This window comes from Pyxicephalus adspersus, chromosome Z (genome assembly GCF_032062135.1).
Source record: "Pyxicephalus adspersus chromosome Z, UCB_Pads_2.0, whole genome shotgun sequence".
In the NCBI taxonomy this organism is placed as follows: domain Eukaryota; kingdom Metazoa; phylum Chordata; class Amphibia; order Anura; family Pyxicephalidae; genus Pyxicephalus; species Pyxicephalus adspersus.
Genome location: NC_092871.1, coordinates 80,874,632 through 80,897,737, shown reverse-complemented (window position 1 = coordinate 80,897,737; position 23,106 = coordinate 80,874,632).

Sequence of the window (23,106 nt, the reverse complement as noted above, 5' to 3'; positions counted from 1 at the left end):
CCTTCACCCAAATCAGTCTGTCAATACTCTTTACTCAGAAAGTCTCCTTCCAGGTCCACACCCTTTACCCAAAATATCCTCCTTCCAGGTCCGCACCCTGCATAACCTGACAGGTTCTCTTATAAAAGTTCTGAAACAAAAATGAAATAATGTTTTGTAGGACTGGGAATAGCGGCTGGGGAACAGCCAGATCTCCCAGCATGTCAATGTACATTGATGTCACTCACCGCACTCCATTATAAATCTCGTCACCTTAAAGTGAGTGTTCACAGTTTTGTCAGAAGCAGCGGCGGTGGTGGTGGGGTCAACTTCCATCGTGCCGAGAACCTGAGAAAAAATAATGAGGTGAATAATAAACTCTGACAACTGGAATCAACGTTTACCCACCTTACAGCTGCGTTTTTCAAGCGCTCGAGAGAAAAAAAAATCAATATTTCTGCTTCTGTCTCCCCTCTGTCCCCGACAATGGATAAATGCTGCATGATGATCTCAGGGGCCAAAACAACTGCGCAACCTAAAGAATCCCTTAGGGCCCGATCACACCTCCCTGGTACACGTGCATTGTGCTACAAACATGCATGGAAGCGTGTTATGGTGTGCTGCAACGCATGCGTATTAGAGCTTTGAGGGCAGAAATAAATCTGCACGGCTCACCTGTCCACATTCCATCGCAGGCTGCAACCATCTTTCTTTTCCTGGAAAATCTTTGACCATTTGACGTTGCAACCACGCATGCATGCAAGAGTTCATTTATCCCCAGGACATGCATGTGAAGCCGGGATTGCCAGGTCTCTGGCATCAAAGCTGAGCTGTGCAGCTTTCTTCCTACAAACCCGGAGTGGTCGGGCAGGTAAGATGCATTAATGCAGATGGAATGTCGCTTGTCCCATTCTGCAATAATCACCAGCATGATCATGCAAACTTTAATGCACCCAAATGCAAATATTTGCCCTAAAGACCTTCGGTCATAGGAGTCATGCAAGTGGCCCAGCCGCTGGATAAAGGGCCCCCTCGGATGCTGCACAGAACCTATTGACATTTATGCATTTCAGGGACATTTCAGAGGGTGACATTCCCACAGCAAGGCTGTGAACTTTGTCCTTCAATAGGGGTTCCTCTCTGGGATTCACAGATGTGAATTTGTATTTGCACAGAAGACATGCACACCCCTTCATCTTGTCATGCCCACCACATCTGTAGCAGTTAGAAGGAGCTGGGCCAGCATTGATAGTAACAATACTCTCACAGAAAGAGAGGGGGATTTGTACAAGGAGGGTGGCTGGGTAATTGCATGGAATAAGAAAACATTACTATATATATATATATATATATCATGAAACCTATCTGGAAGGAAGCTGCAAGTATGCAGACAATGCAGCTGCACAGCCAGAGCTCCCAGCATGCTTTGCGGGTCTTGCCCAGGCTTATGAGGCACGCTGGGATGTGTAGTATTATATCAGCAAGCAGGGTATGGCAGGAATAATAGCCGGTGTCCTATGAGATAATCCCACCCTCAGAATGCATGCTGCTCCATGCTGCTGTCATTACTCCAAAAGGATCTTCATATCTCCCACACCCATTGTTGTACAAATGTGACATTTTCAGGGTACATAGGGGACCCTGAGAGCTGATAATAAACCTATTTTCAGCTGCCTGACCATGACAAGTTGCCAGATACGGGGTCTCAAACAGAAAATCCTAATAACATTCCAGGATCTTTTCTCATTAAAGTGGAACTAAAGTAATATTAAAATAAATTTACTTGCACAGATCTGTGACCTATGCCTCTGTATTTGTAAAAAATAAATAAATAAAGAAATGATATCACTGCGCATGTGTGAAATCGCCATCTTTCTTCTTTCACTGACAGAAAAGTCCGTCTTGTGCATGCCTGGTCTCGGACCTCCTGGGGCCTCCTCATGGCCTGTGTACACCCAGGGGCCACTTCCATGGCATTGAGCATTAGGGTACTGCCAATAGTCTGTGCGCTGTGGTGCCTCCAATATAACTTTCCCCGCTCACTAAACTTTATTGCTGTGTTCAGGCGGTGAGCAGGCGCTGCAGTTACCCCTTCCTCATGCCATGGAGCCCTGGCTCAGGGGGAACGCTCAGTACCGCTCACTGCCGCCTGGGGTCAAATCTGCAGACGCTGCGAGGGACTGAGTGCCTGTTACACATAGCTGGACACTTACCTTCTCTGTGGGAGCCAATAGCCCCCCCCCATATAAAATGTTATACCCATCATATCATGCCACCCCCTTACTCTCCATGAACCCCAATTTCTCTGTAACATCTCTCTATAGATGGAGCTTTTATTGACACGTGTGGGAACAATCTAATGTGACTATTGTTCTAAATGTTATATGTGCTGCATGAGTTTGTAACAGTAAAATGACTAACAGAATTACATAGAAACAACCCAGGGACTTTCTACCTTACAAATTAAACAATAAAATGTGTACATTGGGGTTCAAGGAACATAAGGGGACATTTATATGTGACAGGGCCCCATGGAATGATAGTGGTGATGAAGTTTTGGTGGGAGGATGGGGGTATTCACACCTACTATGTGACTCATCCCAAGGTATTATAAAGAGTAGATAAACTCAGAATTTTCACTTTACATAAAATGGCAGACAACTCTTTTATTTCAAGAAAAAATCATGTTTGTTTTTTTTTTTTTTAAAAAAGGGTACAACATTACCCCCTTTATTTTTGATTACCTAGGCAGTCGAGAATGAATGGGAGCGCAGAGCCTCCTGGGATACCTAGGTCACCCATCCCAGGAGGCTCATGGCTGCTCCTTCTGAACATACCCAAGCATGACAGGGTAGCATGGTATGATGGGCATAACATTTTAATTAAGGAGGGGGGGATTGTTAACAAAAAGTGGCTTTCACATTTTCAGTTGGCAACATCCCTTTGTTTTAGGGAAGGTAAGTGGCGAGCTATGTGTAACAGGCACAGATCCCTCGCACCGCAGCGTCTGCAAGCGCCAGTGAGCGGTACTGAGCGTTCCCCCTGAGCCAGGGTTCCATGGCAGGAGGAAGGGGTAACTGCAGCGCCACCTCACCGCCAGTCTGTACACAGCAATAAAGTTTAGTGAGCGGGGAAAGTTTTTTAGAGGCACCACAGCGCACAGACTATCGGCAGTACCCGAATGCTCAATGCCAAAGAAGTGGCCCCTGGGGGTCCCTAATATGCAACCTCAATTTTGGGAACCCTGGTCTTGAAATAGCCAAGCAGCACCATTTTTATTTTATATAGAAAAATAGATAACACTTTGTTTTGTTTTTTCTTTTTATTTTTTTTCAAAACACAAAAAGGCAAAGCCCCTCCCCTTCTGTCATTAGTGCCGCAGCAGTAACAATTGAATGTGAGCGCAGAGCCTCGTGGTATACGCACGCCATGAATCCCAGAAGGCTCTGAGACCAGGCATGCACAGGACGGACTTTTTGTCAGTGAAAGAAGAAAGATGGCGATCTTACACATGCGCAGAAATATCATTAGTAATATCATTTTTTTTTTACAAATACAGAGGCATAGGTCACGGATCTGTGCAGGTAAAGGTGTCATATCTTTATTATTACTTTTAGTTCCACTTAAATGAGAAAAGATCCCAGATTGTTATTAATATTTTCTGTTTGAGACCACGTATCTGGCAACTTGTCATGGTCAGGGGGCTGACATTAGGTTTATTATCAGCTCTCGGGGTCCCCCTGTGTACCCTGAAATTGTCACATTTGTACAACAATGGGTGTGGGAGATATGAAGGGTTATACATTGGGGGTAATGGCAGCAGCATGGACACAGACCTCCAACTACAGGTATAAAAGGGGCGGGGTTATTTCACAGTACAAAGTGGGCAGGGAGCAGCTGATCTCCGAAGTCTATAGGACACGCCCACTCTCGTGGAGTTTACGCTAAAGTAAAATCCAATGGAAAAAGATAGATGCGCGCGCAGACAGAGCAGAAACAGCTGACTGTGACGTAGTACGCATTCCAAAAGTAGGATTATCTCATAGGACAGCGGCATTCCCTCAAATATACACTGACACGTAACGTCAGCAAGCCTTCTCATTGGCTGCAAGTGCCCTGGATTCCAAAAACAGCTATAAAAATAAAAAACTCGCTCCATTCTTTAGCGTGTGATATAACAGCACGAGGGTGGGACCGATAAAATATGTGCTGCATTGGGACCCTTGGTTATAAACTGCCCACCCACAACGTGCCAGATGTATATGAATCCCCTAGGGTTCTCGGTCAGTGTTGCGTCGACCTAGCATGGATGTTTGCGTTTCAATAAAGTTTGTTGAAAAAAACCCCACAGGAACCGGAAGTAGTATGGGAGAAGAGCACATGGGAGGTGATAGTGGTAAGCAGTATGTGTGATCTGGTTGTTGTCACCGGTGTGTATGTGTTATGTGCTGTGACGGTGGGATTGTAACTGCACTGATTTGTGTATATAGCACGGGATGATCATTTTGTATCGTTGCTTAGAGTTATACAGAAACTTTCGGCAGTGAGACTGATGAGCAATATCTTGTGTATATATTAGCCAACCACGTGTAGATATAAAAAGTACATTAGTACTACAGTATAATATAATTAAAAATTATACAGTATATTATAATTAAGGATGATACAGTATATAGTATGTTAAAATAAAAATGAATATCTGTACAATTTTGTGGGAAGAGGCTCCCCATATTTAGTAGATCAACTGCAATGCAGTGTGCAGATCAGATTTTCAATGTGGGGGCAATTAGCAGTTGACCAATCACAAGCATCTGATTTTTGGCTTTCTGAATGGATCCAGTGAGACTCTGATCATATTCCATCTGAATAAAATAGTATGACACAAACATATGTACCGTGTGTGGGGGACTTTTGACTTATCAGATCAGTCAGTCTCAAAATTTGCAGCGGATTTGTTGGTCAGCGTGAGGCCTAAAACTGCATGTTGGTGGATGAACCGTCCCCGATATAATGTAACTTTTACCTAATTTACTAACAGAAGTGTCTCTTGCTGTCTACATCACTTACTGTCCCGGTGAAACAAGAGGAAGAGAGATCAGCAAAAACAACCATTGTGCTTATGGCTGTAGCTATGACAGGCACATCAGAGACCAATCCTCTGCCTGTAGAACAGTTGCACCATTTCCTAGAATAACATCAAGACTTTGTTTACTGACCTTTTCTGCGGCCTGACATTGCTGGTAATGTGTCTATGTTGTTCAGGTTTATTTCTGTGAGAATAAAGACATCGGATACAAGAAGCCCTGTGACCATCTGAATAAAAAAATGAGTAAAGAAAAACTGAAAATTAAGAAGATGAAGAAGCCGAAAACAGAGACTGAAGCAATGTGAGTATCCGGTGTTATGGTGTCTGTGGAAGGCAGTAATTGAATATGGGCAGGATATTCACTCAAATTGCTTTGCCCTGTATGGAAGAGCACAGATCAACTTTAAAGCCTGAGAGGAGATAATAAATGGGGTTCAGGTTGTGAAATGTGAGATTTTTGGCCATGGTGGAAACATATAAAGATATGTTCTTTTGTATTTATCATAATAAACTCATATTGGTATTTAGGGTTGTGTAAATGACCTCTCTTGTTGCCCCCTTCCATACATAGAGACCTTTGCATTAGCCTCCAATACTTTGCCACTGTGACTGAATCCCGGGGCAAAACATCTCCTTGCCCCCGAACTTGCCAAGACAGCGGTCATATAGTACTGGTATGCAAGTTCTAGCTGCAAGCTTTGATATTTGGAGGATCATTCAGGACAGATCTGTGCCATACTTGGCTGTAATGGGGTTTAACATTAGCTGCTTTCTGGTAGATCATCCCTCTTTGCCATAAAGTCTGCTACTGTACAGCCACTGTATGTTCCAGTTGTACAGGTAAGTTGCCATTATTATACTCAACAGTATCAGCGTGCTGTGTCTCTTATTAGTAAAGCAAGTGTTCAATTGCTGGCAGTCTTTGTTCTCCATATATTTTTAAGCAGACTTGTGTTTTGTCCATGGTCATGGTTCATTATCATGCCAATTTTCTAGCAGTGCATACATTACCTACCTTACATCTCTCCCCTCATCACTTCAATTGGTTGGGCAAATCACCAACACTGTATAGTGGGAGGAAGTTGAGTGCGTACCATACTCACCCATACCCATAAGTACCTGGTTATGTTATTGAAGGTAAGGCATGTGCAACTGGTGGCGCTGCCATGGCATATACAGTTTTGATGGAACGTCCAGGGGACTAAAAAATAGGATCTACCATTATAGATTTGTTTTGGTGCTTTAGATTTGTCTATATATTATCCCTTAGTATGTATACTTCATCTTTGTAGGCCATCAAGTGCGACATCTTCACTCTGTAGTTTCAAGGCCTCTTGTCGTACCCCAGAGACAGCTTAGTGGAACAGGGGACACTGCAGTGTGAGATAGATAGGTAAACAATAACTGGTCATAGCCAGCCATCTGACTTTTTAATGGCTGACCGAGGTTGGCTAGATGGACAATCAGATAGGCAAAGGTCAATAGTGAAGTGAACAAGGATTTAAATATTATTGTATTAGTGTTTAATGGTAACCTAATGTTTAAAATTGCACACCCGGCATTTATAGAACCATGTGCCCGAATATACCCATAACTGGGACCTCAACTGCAGGACCACAAGAACACTAGAAAAATTTTTGCCTATATCTACTAGCTCCCATCTTTAAATATATATCATCTTTTGAATTGCTTCCACAGACAAAAACGAAAAGAAAACTTCCTGATCCAGAGGCCTCTAAACCAAACAAGACAGCACCCGCCTCTTCTCAGACTTCAGAAACTAAAAAGCCAAAGAAAGAGCTAACTGAAGCAGAAAAGAAAGTAGCAAACAGGTATTGGTAATTCAGATTACTGAAAAGTCTTGTTTCATACCCACTTGTGCCACTTTCATATTGTATTTCTTCTCATTGGAGCTCTTGCAGATAATAGGACTTGTTGTATTTGATCCTGATTAATGCTAAGTATAAAGGATGGGTGAAATTTAACAGTTGAGTACAGTTTACTTTGGTTTACTTTTATCTGCTGCCAAGAGCACCTCCGGTGGGCTCTAGTTCTAATAAACGTTTTAGTGGCGCTCTGTTGCACATGTGGAATTTAGACCCAGTGCCTGTTTTTCTCTATTGGAGCTAAGTCTATATATTGGCTGAGAAATGGCATCCTGCCCAAGTGGTGGGGACACGGTAGGCCCTGTTAATTGTATCTATCTGTGATGTAACATCACAGACAGGAAATGTTGGGGAGGGGGAGCCCAGCATGCAGTAATGTTAGTACCTACCAAAAATGACCTTAGAATGGATACCTGGTGAACTAGTGACAGCGTTGGTTTGTTCAATGCTCATTGATGGGGGAGAGGTGAGGAGACAGGGCCTCTCTGGTCTGATCCCACATAAGAGCTACTGTACACAAATTGCAAATAAAAAGCTTAATTCTAGCAATCATGAAAACGGTTGAAAACACAAAGTACATCCCATCTTGGCTGGGGAGGAGCATGAAATGTAATTCTGACAACTTTTGTTTCAGATGCTGAAGGCGTGCTTTAAGGAGTTTGGCCAGATTGAATCCATGAGATTCCGCTCTATGGTAAGCATCCCACCAAAAGCAGTGTTTCTCAAGCAGGGTTCCTCAAGAGGTTGCAAGGGGGAGCAATGAACAATTTTTACCTCTCAGGTCAGTTTTACTGACTCCAATGATCTTTTTTTGGCTATCTGTAAGGGTGACATTCATGGCCAACAATGTCATAGGCATTCATCCCATTGACCATCATGGCAATATACTGTGAGCTGTGGATATAGTAAGTATAGCAGGGGTTCTTTATTATTTTACAGAGAATCTCATATATTTGACTTTCTGCTGAAATCTGATTTTGGCATAAACAAAAAAAAACGGATTGTTAGATACCACAAATACCAATAGAAATGTCTGCTTGTATTGCCTTATGTACAAGCCGAACATTTGGGCACCACTTGTATCTTCCTCATTGGTTTTGACTGTCTGTAATATGTATTGTCTGATGTACAGCATCACATCACATGTTGGTGCTATATAATTCCAATATAAGGGGAGAATGATTTCAGCATTATGTGTTATCTAGTGACATTAAAACCTTTTTAATTAAAATTGATGATACCACTGCTGTACTCTCCCTCACAATTAATTGCATTTAGATTAATTGTATATCCTAAATATCAACCAGAGTGCTAACTGCATCCTTTATATTGCCATGGTCAGTAAAAATGAATGATAGAACAAAAAATGAATGTGATTGGGTAGGACTGAGTCTTTTACCATGCACTGTTCTGATTTCCCTTTTGTGCTGTGAATTCTTCTTATTCTTATCTTTAAATGTCCTCTTCTCCACCAGGCTCGTGCCGATTCCTCCCTGTCCAAAAAAGTGGCAACTATTCAGTAAGTTGATATGTATTTTTTCTGTATCTATTAAGATTGAAAATGATGTGCAACACAAATGAAATGAATGTGGAAGATTCAGACTTGATTACATTTCACAGAGCATGCACTGCTGTTGTGTGTGAATATCTTCTGCTGCGGACCAGGTTCATTTTAAAACATTCAGCATGTGTTAGGGGAATTAAACTCGCCTTGTACTTGCCTGTTTGGTGTAATAGTCGGGGTCTGGTTCATGTTACATTTGCAGGGTTTCACTGCAGATTGATGACATTTACTAAGCATGCTGCAAATAATATGATCCAATGCAGTGGGTTTATGTCACATGACATGAATTTAAAATGCCTCCTGTCCATTGTCTTGGGTCAGTATTGTAATAAATAAAATCTGGCCAGCTCTTGCCAAATCCTTACCATAAGGGAATAATGAGAATTCACCCTTGCAACAGGGCTTCCCTTAAATTGCAGCAGTTAAATGATTGTTTTCGTCCAGAGCAGTGGTCGCCAACCTTTTCGGACCTACGGACTATGGACTGCGCATGCGCGCGCGTCATTTAAAAGTGAAGAAACTTTCCCTCAAATTTTTCTTGCGGACCACCAGTTGGCAACCACTGGTCTGGGGTACCACTAGGGCTATGCTTAGACTGGTAGTGTGGTTGAGGGTACTGCTTCTTTTCACCCCTGAACTGCACCCATGGGTGCATCACACCTGTGGCTGTCCATAGACAATGAATTGGGGAATGGTTTGGTATGTCCAGTAGCCATTTGCTGTTCAATGTGCAAACACTGGTTTTTAACGAACCAGAGCAGTGGTACAGGAAGCAACGTAACTACGGGAAAGTACTGAAAGCCACGCAGGAATATCTGTGCCTCACAGCCCTTTTACTTTTCATATCCTTTGCTCCCCCAGCAACCATAGCTCTCCCTTTCCATCCAATGCTCCAAATTGTTGCTCTCACTACAAATGCAGGACTGCCTGTCCTGAATTATATACGGTGACTTCAGAGTGCCTGCAGTCAACAGAGAGAGTGCCTTATATAAGGGGATTAAAGTTAGTGCACTTTACCGGTCCCCTAGAGTTAGTACATTGAAAACTCCGCTGCGAGGGTAGTGTTGTATTTCCCCTTAAGTTTATGCTGTTATATTTCATATTATATTTTTACTTATTTTGTATGTTCCGTACTTTTATATTTTATTACTAAACCATGCTACATCACTTGGCACTGTACCAATGCAAACCTGGCATTGGGTAATAGTGGTATAATACTTAGCTTTGACTACTGTAAATAAAAAGATGATAAATACGTCTGAGTTCACCTTTTGGTCCAACACATCCTATTAAAGAATAGCAATTGGAAAAATGTTTGATTTTTGACCATGTAAAATGTTGGGGAAATGTCAGGATTGAATGTGGGAGCTGCCATTGCTGGTCTTTTCCCTAAGGTGATGCTAGAGCTGTGTGAGCCTCATTCCTGTTGCTGAGCGTATGATGTCGGCAACCTTTAAAAACAGGTTAGCTGTAGCTCCCACTGTTTTAACCTTTCAATCTTCATCTGCAGTCTTTTTTTTTTTATTGGCAGGGTACAGATGCTGTACAATTGGCTCTAAAGCTGAATAACTCAGAGCTGATGGGAAGAAAAATTCGGGTAAAACGTTGCTTGACAAGTGGAGCACAAAACACACCGAAAAACACTGCCTTCAAGGAGAAGCTGCAGTCACTAAAACCAGGAACATTTAAGAAGAGCTTTGTGGGTGAAACTGCCGATGCCATGAAGAGTAAAAAAAAGCCCAAAAACAAGCCTAAAAATCAGAAAAAGATAAAATAAACTACATTATAACATGTTCAATTATCTTGAGTTAAAGAGGCACAATTGCTTTGATTATTGAGGGCAAAGCAAGAGTGTGTTTGCCAAAGGGTTCCTGACCCACGGTCACTCACCTTACCAGTGTTCCAATGCTGATGCTTCTCTCTGTCGATAAAATCCTGTGTTGGTTGAGGTCAGCCCATTGGGAGAGCAAAGACCTCTCAGTGCTAGACCTAAGGATCACGCTGGTAAGGGGAGTATCTGGAGGTCTGGAGGAAGATGTGACAGGGTAAGTTTAAAGACATACATTTCTACAGTATTTCTCAAATGCATCATATTTTATTTCTGTAGCTAATGTATACAGGACCCACCTTAGGGAATGTACAGTCAGAGCTGTGTAAAGTCATCTTTTTTTGTGTTCAGTAAATTGCCTCAATAAAACTAAAATTTTTTTTTACATAACTTGCCTTTAACCATTTTTTGTTAGTGTTTTGTGTAAGAAATAGAAATATACAAACACACAATGTGATTAAGGTATACCAACCATAAATAAATGGGAAAACATACACAAAAAACATATCAACATAAACTAAAATAAAGATTAAACGTATGCACCATTGCAAACAGAGTCTCTTTATCCTGATTTCTCTATAACCTAAATAGATGTCATATATGGTTAACTATATTCAATATTGATAACATGGCATTAGAGGTTGAGGCCATCACCTATATGAACAGTGTACAAGCTGTAGCTTGTGGAGACATGAATGGATGAACAAGATTCCTACTGTCTAGCGAAACCACAGCCAAGGGAATGGGCTTGGTGGAATCAGCAGGTAAAGAAGACCCTGTTGAGCTTGACTAGTCTGCAACTGTGAAGAGACATCACAGGTGTAGGATAAGTGAAAGTATGAGGAAGTTAAGGCTGAAGAGGCTCCAACTATTGGTAAATGTGAAGAGGCTGAGGCTTCCCCTCAAATGGACAGTGTACGGGCCGTAGCTATTGGAGACATTGCTGCCTAGGGGACTGCGTTTTCCTATCTGCTAGCTGTAACTTAGTAAAATGCGGCATGGACAGCATTGGTAACTGACATCTAGAGCTGGGTAGTGGGCAGACGGCAGCAGGAGGAGGAGGCGGTGGGCCCTGGGACGGAGCCAGGACGGCATTAGAGGTTAAGGCCATCACCTATATGGACAGTGTAGAAGCTGTAGCTATTGGAGTATGAAGAGGTTAGGACTATAGAGGCTCCAACTATTGATGAATGTGAAGAAGCTGAGGCCTGAGCTTGACTAGTCTGCAACTGTGAAGAGACATCACAGGTGTAGGATAAGTGAGAGTATGAGAAAGTTAAGGCTGAAGAGGCTCCAACTATTGGTAAATGTGAAGAGGCTGAGGCTTCTCCTCACATGGACAGTGTAGGGGCCATAGCTATTGGAGACATTGCTGTGTAGGGGTCTGCCTTTTCTTATCTGCTAGTTGAAACTGTAAAATGTTGCATGGAGAGCGAAGCTCTGTAACCAGCTAATTTTTGTACAGAGGTCTATTTCTGTATTTCTGTAAAATACAGATATTTAATTCTGATACCTCTTGCTATCTATCAAAAAAGACAAACCTTTCTATATTTCACATCAAAAAATGCAAATATCTAATTCTGATACCTCTTGCTATCTATCAAAAAAGCCAGATAAATGTCTGTATTTTTTGGAGGAAAATACAGATATTTCACTCTGATACCTGTGTTCATGCAAAACAGGAACACATTTTTGTGCAAATACTGAGGCTTGGGCATAACGTACTGTGGGCTCGCACAGAGGAATGTGTAACAACGCATTGGAGTCCACCAGTCGGTTAGGGAGGAGCTCAAACGCAATCAGCTGTGCAAAACCGCATTGATTAGCTTTGTTTTGGGGTCATTTGGGCCAAATTTCCTCTTGCGCTCCAGCATCTGGGGGATGGAAGGTTGGATGCTGCTAATGCTAACCACAGAAAGATTGGATGATGGGGGTAGAAGGTTTGGGGGATGGCAAGTTTGTGTGTGTGCTTATTCAGGTTTGGGTTTTTGCCTCGTTTCAAGTGCTGAGCACACAGTTTGCAAATGACCATAGTGTTGTCATCACTATGGACAATAAAAAAAGGCCTCACGGGCGAACATCTAACTGGGCTGAAAGGTGCTCTGGAGCTGGTGCTCGTGGTGGCGGTCAGGGGTTGTTGAGGCACAACTGTGGTGAAAGCTGCCGACGATGGACGACTATGACTTGAAGAATGCAGAGTGTTGGGAGCTTTTACCCTCTTCCTCCCCACCCCCCTTTGAGGGCGCTTTGGAACTTCTTCCTCCTCTTCTTCCTCCTCCTCCTCTTCCTGCCTATGATGATCTCCTTGTTTGCCCTATGTCAGATCAAGGCCATCATCATTATCATCATTAGAAGAGACAGTTTCCCTGTATGTGCCGAAAGGAAGCAGCGGCCTTTTGGAGACAGTTTGAAGTGGCTCGTCTGGCTCAGAGTGTTGGGGTGTAAGTGAAGGGAAAGCCTGTGAACTGACTCTCTTCGTCAGATGAGTGAAACAGATGTGCGTCTTCAAGGAATGCATCCTTATTTGCTTCAAACCCTCCCGGTTTATATCCCACAACAGGTACTCTGCAGGTTTAGGCAGGAGTTTCTCCGCTTTGTCTGGGGGGGTGACAGCCCTCGTATCGGGGGACGAATTTAAGGTTGCCTAAAGTACGTGGAGGTATTGCCTTTCCTGATCCTCTATTGTACCACCAGGCTACATATGTGGGACGGTTGATAGACTGGTGCAGAAACGGAGGCCTTAAGCCATGGGTAACGCTTGAGGGAGCCATTGCTAATCTACCGTTAGCAGGGCCCATGTGGTCCCCTCCAGACACACTATCCCCCATTCTCAAGCTGCCGCTGATAGGAACGACCCTCCGTGTTGTGCAGAATTATTTTTGGGTCTCTGGTGTGTGTACCTACCCTTCGCCATTGTCTCCTATTCTGGGACACCTGGGGTTTCCCCTGGGCGCATCAGATCCTACGTTTCGCTCATGGAGGGAGCGGGGAATTTTCAGAGCATCTCATTTTTTGAGGGGCACGGAGTGGGCACCTGTCTCGGATTTGACAACAGCTCATGAACTTGCAGAGCTGGGACCATGGCGCAGCTTACAGCTGTGTCACTTTCTTCTCTCTTTCCCACTGCCATCCAGGTTTGTGCGCCCCCTATCACAGGTGGAGGGGGTGTGTGTGGCCCAGGGCAGCATTAGGGGGACTCTCTCTGGTGCCTACCAGATGCTATTGACATATACTGCCCCTTCAACTTCAACTTTACCATTTTTGCGCAAATGGGAAGGTGACCTTGACACCACGTTCTCCCCAGAACAGCAGGATCGTCTCCTATACACGGGTCATAAAGCCACTCCCAGCAACTTTTATCAGAAACTGAACTATAAATTGCTCACGCTGTGGTACAGAGTGCCGACTGTATTAGCCAAAATGTATCCGGGAGTAGATGATAGATGCTGGCGTTGTGAAGGAGCAGCCTGTTTCATATATTCTGGGAGTGCTCTAAGTTGCAATCATTCTGGTCAGGGGTGGCGGTGGTTATTGAAGAATTGACAGAGATAGATATACGTAACAGCCCGGAGCTAGCCCTTTTACATTTGAATGATTGGTCTAAAAAGAAATACCATGCTTCTCTACTCAAACATCTTTTAAATGCAGCTAAGGCCTGTATTCCGGCCCTGTGGAAACAATCCTCTCCTCCCACCTTGTTACAATGGTTTAGAAGAGTGAATGACAATATGGCAATGGAAGACCTTATTACCAGCCGGGACGGTAGATAAATTCGGAAATACATGATTCAATTGGATACAGTATACCACTACTCAAGCATACCATTCAGTCTACAGTGAGGTTGATAATGCCGACAATCTGTTTTGAATGCAGAGGATATCATTGAATTATTGCTATGTGTTCCTATTGTGTTAAATCTGGCCTTTATTCAATCTGGCCTGCAATGTCGTGTCCCTCCCCCTCCTCTCACTCCCCCTCTTCCTCTATTTTGCTTTCTATTTCTCTATTTCTTTCTTTGGTTATTTTTGTTAATATTTTAAAAATTGCCTGTGCTCAGTCATTCTGCTTGTTTGTTCATAATATGTTTGTGATGCGGAAGATGATAACACAGTTGGTGATTTGTATGTTTTACTGTTTAATACCAGTATGTATGACTGTTCACTGAATAAAAAATAAAATTATAAAAAAAAGGAATGCGTCCTGCTCCGCCTCTCCAACCCCTTGGTGAGACTCCTCTACGTACACATGAACATTCTGCTCTACACGAGACTTTCCAGCCGAGGAGGAAGAAGTAGGAGGAACAGGTGTATCAGGGGCCATAGTTTGGGACCCTGCGAAGCCTGTGTCTGGGACTGGGAGGAAGAGGGGGTGCAATTGCTTGACCCAGGCTGGGACATGTACTCCAGTACCTGTTGTTCAAGGTGCAGTAATAATGAACGCACACCACCACCAGCAGCTCTAAAATGTCTAAGGTCCGGCTGGGTTCTTCTTCTCAGGTCTGCAGTTAAAAACCAACCCATACTGCTTTCCTTGCCACCCCTGGCAAAGCTGCCCCTTCCTAGACATAGACTTTTATTTTTATTTGCCTTTGACAATGCAAGCAGCACAGAGAGGTTGTGTCTGCAGATCTCTGTCAGGAGTGGTAAATGCAGGCACACCCTGGCCTTATATAGGGCAATGGCTGCCTGTGTGGCATGTGGTGACATGCCACCATAAATGCCACCACAAAGATGGAGGAGAGCATTCTTGCTCTTATTGGAGGGCCTTAGCATTATGGGGCAGTGCCGAATTTGAACACGCGGACACGTGATATTCGGTTCGGGTCTACGCGAATTCGAACAGCCATATTCAGTTCGAATTTAATGACTACCCAAATTCCAACACCAACACCACTAAGCCAAACTGGATATGGAAAGGTGTATTTCTTTTTCCAAGGAATAAAAGAGGTCTTTTCACAGGACAGTTTGCTTTAACGGCTGCTTGCTTGCTGCTTCCTGTTGTCCCCAAATTAAGCAAATAATATTGATAGATGCAATACAGGAGATGTTAGCTTGCGCCACTGTGGGAAGAAGCAGTGTCAACCACAAGGCGTGCTTTGGGAGGCTACCTTTGGGCAGAGGTATTGATGGGGAGGGTGGTTTGATGAGTAGTAGGGCAGAGTGATAATAATTTCCTCTGGCAATGCAAGGTTGTGCCAGGGATGCAAAAGAAATGCACAAAGAAATCCCCAGTTTGCCTACCAAGTCTCTGTGATATCACAGTGCCAGCCAGGTTTGTGAACTGCTTTTTTCCAGCCCCGAGGCGGAGTGAAGAAATATTGGGGTTGGGCCGCGTGGCAGAGGAGTAAGGAAGACAATGTCCAAGATGGTGGCCATCCATGTGGAGAGCGGCCCCGGGGTTTCAAAAAAGGCAGAGCCTGGAAGGAGAGAGAAGCCCTCTCTCGTTGCTGACCTGGATCCTCTGATCCTTCGTCTCCACTCAGCAACTCAGGGAACCCACACCGCAGGCAGAAGGGTCTGGAAAAAACACCGGAGCTGATGGTGGATGCAGCTAGCGCTGATGGCTCCGCCCCAGGAAGTCTTGATATTATTTTAAAACCAGTATATCAGATTATTGCCATTCACATTTGAAAAAATGTTATTGCCATCTGTAAACAATCCTACCTTAACCACCTGTGCAGTTACCCCGAGCCTGGTTCGGGGTAAGAAAACTTGCTACAAATATTTACCCCGAACCAGGTTCGGGGTAGCTAAAAATAGAAACACGCGTTACAGTGCAATCCGATTGTCATACAACATTGTATGACAATCAGATTACAATCGAAAAAAAAACCTTGTCCCCGCAGCTCATCTGGAGACGTCTTCTCTCTTCAGTCTTCACCCGGCGTGTGCAGTGACGATCTCCGGGGTTTCCCGATGACGTCGCTGCAAGCGTCGGTGCCGGCGGGAGGCGGGAAATTCAAATCACTTTGTATTGAACTCAATACAAAAAAGCTGTATTGAGTCCAATATAAAGAAATCTTTATACTATATATATATATAATTGTATTATATATATATATATATAATATATAAGCTACTGTACAGTTACATTACATTATACACTATTTTTTTTCAAAGGATTTTTTGTTTTTTATAATGTTTTATAAAAAAAATTTTTTATAGTTTATTATTAAATTTATTAAATTTTGAACATATTTCGGTGAGTTATGCCTAAGAATTATAGCCTACAATCTAAAATAAATTACCATGCAAAAAATGTAACTCTTTTTGCATGGAAGTACGGAAAGAATTAGAACACTCGGCGTTCGTGTACGCGTCCCTCGACGATTCCTGATGATGTCAGTGCATGCGCCCATCGATGGGAGTCGTAGCGGGAAATTCAAATATTTTGTATTGGATTCAATACAAAGTCCTGTATCCAATCCAATTCAAAATAATACAAAATATATTTATGTGGTTTTGTCTATAGGTATGTGAAAATTTACCACACTAGGGAGGTGTTTTAGAAAACACTAAAATAGTGTTTTACAGTATACCAAATACTTTACAGTATACCAAATTATTACATTTTCAGTATTTTTTATTTATTTATGCATTCTTGTTTAAGCTGATTTTTGTGTTTTTTATTAAATTTTATTATTAAAGTAAATTTTTTTTTTTTAGATGATTGTGTGTTTCAAACTTTATTATATTCATGATATCTACTAGACCACTACTACAGGTCTACAATTAAAAAAAAAAAATGAAAAACAGTGTACCGCTTTCGGTACAGAAATCCAGACATCAGTGAAATGCCTAGGTGGTTAAAAGACATACATTCACAAAAAAACAACAAATAAAAACCATGCTTGAAGCCTTCCATGAATCCCATTAGCATCACTTTTTTGCAAAATTCTAGGTGTGTTCCACTCTGTGTTTTCATAGGCTTTTCTCCCGAAACCCTTACCTTCTTCCTTTTTTTCCATTTCTTTCCTCCCCGAGGCATGGAAGAACACACAAAAAAAAAAACATCCTTGCATGCTAAATACCTTGTTCCACAAAAGGCTGATCAATCAAGCTAGTCCCCTTATACAGCAACTATGGGCTTAAATACTCGAATGTTTACTGTGCCAAATATGCATGATTGAATGGGAGCTCGGCCTCCATGCAGTCAAGGCTGTGTCACTGTGTGGGCTGAGCGTCCTCTTGGTGTTTCATTATTAAAAGTCACGCTGAACACAGTCATGATAGAATATCTTGATCTTTTTTTCCCTTCCTAATTACCCTTTCCTTTGGGTCTCAAGTGCAGCATGAGTGCAGTTTCATCATTCAGAAAAAGCTTTATTTTATTTCACTTTATGTCATCTCAGCTATTTGTTTTAAAGCATTCATTGGCTCTTCACGCTGTGCACAGCTGCTCTTGATACAAAAATGTACTTTTTTAATTAGCTTTTATTGAAATATAGTTGTATCACTTTTTTTTTTGTAAGTTATCTACACTTCTGTAAGTTAACTTTTGGCATAGCAATTGTGATTTCTTACATGTGATATGTAAATGTATAAAATGTTACAATAAATACAAAAGTAATTTAACATATGTAAAAATGTAATGTATAATTAAAAAAATATATTAAATTTGGAAAACAATTAAAATTTTTATATTTTTATTTTAAATATTAATTTCAATATGAAGAAAAAATTAAAATATTTAATATATTATTAAAAAATTAGGGGGACGTGGCCAGCAGCTGTCCTGAATGGGCACACTGGTCTGAGGTGTGGAGGGAGTACTGTGAAAGGACCACAAAAGTGACATCTTGGAGACCCAAATTTAGCTTTACTTAAAGCTTTTTTTCATTAGGACCAAAATGAAAAAAGAAAAGGTAGTTGCCGTTCATGTAAACTGATGGATTTCTTCCCTACTGATTCCCCATCCCAAATCCAAGATGGCCACCGCAGCCTTACACAACGTTGTAACAACAACATGGGAATTGTCAATGGAACCTTCATCAACTGAATTGTCGATGGCTAATAACCCAGCAAAATCTAAATTCCACATAACGGATTCAGCAGCCAGGAAACCCAGGTGAGAGATTCTACCAATAACACAGCAACATCTGAGAAAAATTCAGACACAATTACCAATTTTCCTACTCTGGACCAACCCGTATCAGACAACACTCTGAAAGGAATGTTAGTGTCCCTGAGAGAATCTTTGCACAAAGATTTCACAGAAATTATTCTACAATTTTAATCAGAATTATCTAGTATTGGTCACACAGAAGACAAAATGTGTGAAGTAGTGGAAACATACAACACATTGGCAGATGGAGATTATAATATAAGGGAAGAATTACAGACAACCAAAACAATATTAGCAGATTTAGAAGATAAATCTACAAAATAATGTAAAATTCCGGAATCTATTAAAGCAACAGACCAGATTCCAAATCTACAAAAATGTTTTACTTCAATACTACCAACAACACCACAAAGTGAACTTATAATCAACAGGGCTTATAGACTGCCAAAACATTTTTCAATACATGCTAACCTTCAAAAAGATGTACTAGTACAGATCCACTACCTACATATTAAAGACATATTCTGCGCATGACCGGGCATCGTGGCCCGAAGACGGATGCCTGGACGACATGGGACCCGATGGAAGAGACCTCCGGATGGATCGGACTCCCCTGTGGGATTGAAGGTAAAGGTATTTTTTGTGTTTTGGGGGATTTTGAGTTTAGTTCCTTTTTAAGAGATTGTAACATTGTTTATAAATGGGGATTCTTGGTGAAATTTCTCATTGTTAGAGATGGGAAAACACATGTAATCTCCAAACCTGAAACTGAAATAACCATCTTGGAATGATGGGGAATCAAAGTCACCTTATCGGAACCAAAAACTCAAACTAATACGAAACGTCTTAACCATAAATGGCAGAAAAAATTTTACATCAAGAGCTTCTACACAACCTCAATTGAGATTTCACTTCATCTATAAATGCTGCCTCACTAAATACCACTTCTATTTTCCCCCAAAGTGTCTGTGATTTTTTTAAACCAATACCAGTAAACCAGTAAACCAATGTTACCAGTATACATATCGTAGTATTCCTTGCTGTCATTTTTTATGTTCTTTCTTGTTATTTTATTATTTTTTACTTTTATTTAATACTTGTAAGAATATCCCATTGCATCATACAAGAATACCAGAAAACTATAGGTTTAAACTAAAAGAAACAAGGAATACCAATCTAAATATACCTTAAAAAATGGTAATATTCTTTCTTTTAACGTTAAAATAGCCCTCTGCACTCTGGATGGAAGCTATTGATCTGCACAGTGACATCTTATGTATACAAGAGACCCACTCCCATGAGGACAAAATGCCTCATTTTAGTCCTAATTCTTATCTTCATATATTTCATGCCCGCACCAAAGCTAAGAAAAAAGTAGTTCCCATAGCTGATAGTAAAAATGTATTGGTTAAACTACATAATTGTCAAGAAGGATTACTTATCCTATGTGAAGACTTAATAGTCTACCGAATGTCAATCTTAATGTTTTGTCCCCTCGAACCACACCGGGAATATCACCTAATACGTACATACACAAGCTCCAACTCTTTAATGCTTGGAGATGCTTCAATGTTAACTCAAAAAATTATGCCTTTCATTCAACACCTCATAAATCGTACTTTCGAATAGTTTTATTTCTTGTTGATAAATGGTTACTACAAAGAGTTGGGAAAACTAATATATTGCCCATAACATGGTCTGACCATGCCGCTATTACTCTTACTATTGAAGATAAATACAACAATTAACACATCTCATTGTGGAGAAACAATACCTATTTATTTTAATCACAATCCATCTCCAAACAAATTGAGTGAGCGAAAACAGACTACAATTTAATTTGGAGAAAATTGGTGGGCTTTTTCCAGGCTTTCGCTAATGCAATCCTACCTCCCAGAAGTATCATTTTAATCAACTTCAATATTGATTTTGGGAGGACCAAGTCCACTTTATTATATAGGGCTGCTTCAGGGGAGCTACAAATTTCATGTTGAAAAATCTGTGAAATCATGTTAAACACTTCATCCCAGTATTCCCTAGCACTTCGGCACTCCCACCAAATATGTATCATGGAGCCCTTAACAGGACATCCTTGAAAGCACATTGGGGAAATTGATGGAACATACTTTGCCATTTTGCTTTGAACCTTGTACCATCTGAGCATCACTTTGTAATTAGCTTCCACAAGAGCAGAATTTAGGGATACCCTAGATAAGGAGCATGCCATCTTTCCCCACTCTTCTTGTTCCCACGTTTTGCCCAACTTAGCCTCCCAATCCAGCAGAAATTTGCCCTTTTGTCGAAGATTTTGATGCACAGGTACGTTCAAAAGCGCAGTGGATCTCATAGGTCTGCACGCTTGCCTGAATATATTGCTAACAAATGAGCAGAGTTGTCGATAACGAAAATACTCTGTCTTGGGGCCTTTCTTTTACTGGTTAGAAATTCCCGGGAAATCCCCGTTTGCACATCTATTAAATCTTTCAAGCTCCTAAAACCTTTTAAGGTCCACCATTTAAAATGTTCCTGGGTATAGACCTGGTGGAAAATCTGGGTTGTTCCATAGCGGAGTTAGAGGTTTATGTGGAGAAAACATCTTATTTCCCCCCTAGGCTTTTTCTGTTTTCACAAAAGGGCTTCTATTGAGCCTACAAAATTATCATGATTCTCCATCTCTACCCATTGAGGTCTAGTACCAGGCAAAAAACTAATTGACATTTGTGATACCTGTGCTGCTACATAATAGTATGTAAGATTTGGGACTCCCAGTCCTCCCATTTGCTTGGGGGCATATAGGGTGGCCTTTTGGATTCTGCCCCGTTTTCCTGCCCAAATAAATTTGATCATTCTCTATTGAAGGAGAGCTATCTATTTCAGGGGAACTCTAATCGGGAGAGTTCTAAATAGCTATACCAATTTCGGGAGCATATTCATTTTAATAGCAACATCCCTCCCCAACCATGACGGAGGTGAAAAAGACCACCTTTGAAGGTCACCTTGAAGTTTCTTAATCAAAGGAGTATATTTATACCATAAGAAGGTGAGGTGTCAAATTTATACCTAGATATTGTAGGAATCCCTATCCCCAACTAAAATCAAACTTACTTTTAATGGCATTTATTATGTTTATCAATATATTTAAATTTAGAGCTTGGGACTTTAGCTCTATTTACCCGGAGACCTGAGCATATAGCAAACTCATCCAGCAGTTGAAAGAGGTTAGGCAATGTGGTAACCGGGGATGTAATAAACATTAGTATATCATCCGCAAATAAGGCACACTTTTGATTAAGATGAAGCCAGAAAAAAATCCTCCTAAAGTTTTTTTAGCTTCCAGAGTATCATAAGGGGCCAACAATAGATTAATAAAATGCTGACCAAAATCCTTGTTTAAAAGCACCTGGAATAAATATTTCCATGATAAGCTATCAAATGCTTTTTGGAGGTCAAGTGATAACAACATAGCCTGACGATGTAATCCCCCATCCTAGTTGGAATGCACAACCCATATGGGGTCGATTGCTCTTCTTGTTTGATCTGGTGCCTGTCTATGTTGTATGAAGCCCACCTGGTCCGGATGAATATAAGCCCCCAAGAATGGTCCTAATCGTAATGCAAGTATTTTCGTCATAATCTTGAGGTCACAATTTATTAAGGAAATTGGCCTGTAGTTGGAAATTTTCGCTGCATCTTTTCCTGGTTTAGGGATTATAAAATCCCTATTGGCATCTCTCAATAATGGGTGGCCATCTCTCAAAAAGTTGAAGTATTCCAATAAATGTGGTGTCAAGATACGGCCAAAGATTTTATAATATATATTAGAAAAGCCATCCGGTCCAGGCGAGCTTCCTATTTTAATTAATCTAAAAGCATTATTCAGTTCATCTAGTGTAAAAGGTTTTCCTAACAGATCTTTGTGACTAGATTTAAGTTTAGATAAATTAGGATCTTGAAGAAAAGCCTCCATTCGCCCTCGAGATGTTGAGTCCACTGAATTATACAATTGACCATAAAAATCTTCAAATGTTGCTATTATTTTATCTGGATTCTGGAATAGTCTACCATCCTTAAGCCTTATTTTAGGGAAGACATACGTTTTTGGTCTTGGATTGAGTTTATTGACTAGAAGGCTACTTGGCTTATCCCTCCACACAAAAAATGTATGTGCCGTCCAGCGTATTGATTTCTCTGCCCTAGTTGTAAAGATTAAATTAACTTCTGTTTGTTTAACCTCCAATTGTCTTTTTAACCAAGCCTGGGGATTGTTTTTATGTTGTTTTTGTAACTAATGGTATTCTTTAAGTTGGTCTTCAAACAATTTATTTTGATTTTTCTTACGAGAGGAGCCTGGTTTTATAACTGGAGAAGTATCACTAGATTTATTGATTTGAAAATAGAGTTGTAACAACTCTTCTATTTTTCTTTGTTTAGCTGGCTCTGAAATTAGATTTTCATTGAGTCTCCATCGAAACCCCAATTGGGTCCTACTATAACTCCTTAAAGAAACAAGCAGTGGATCATGATCCGACGAGGGGGATGACAGAATACGAGCCCCTAGAATATCTGACAGCAATTAAGGTTGAACAAATACATGATCAATACGTGAATATTGATTATGAGCCTTTGAAAAATATGTATAATCCCTAGTGGAGGGATTCATTTTCCTCCAAGAGTCTATAAGATTATATTTTCCTAATAA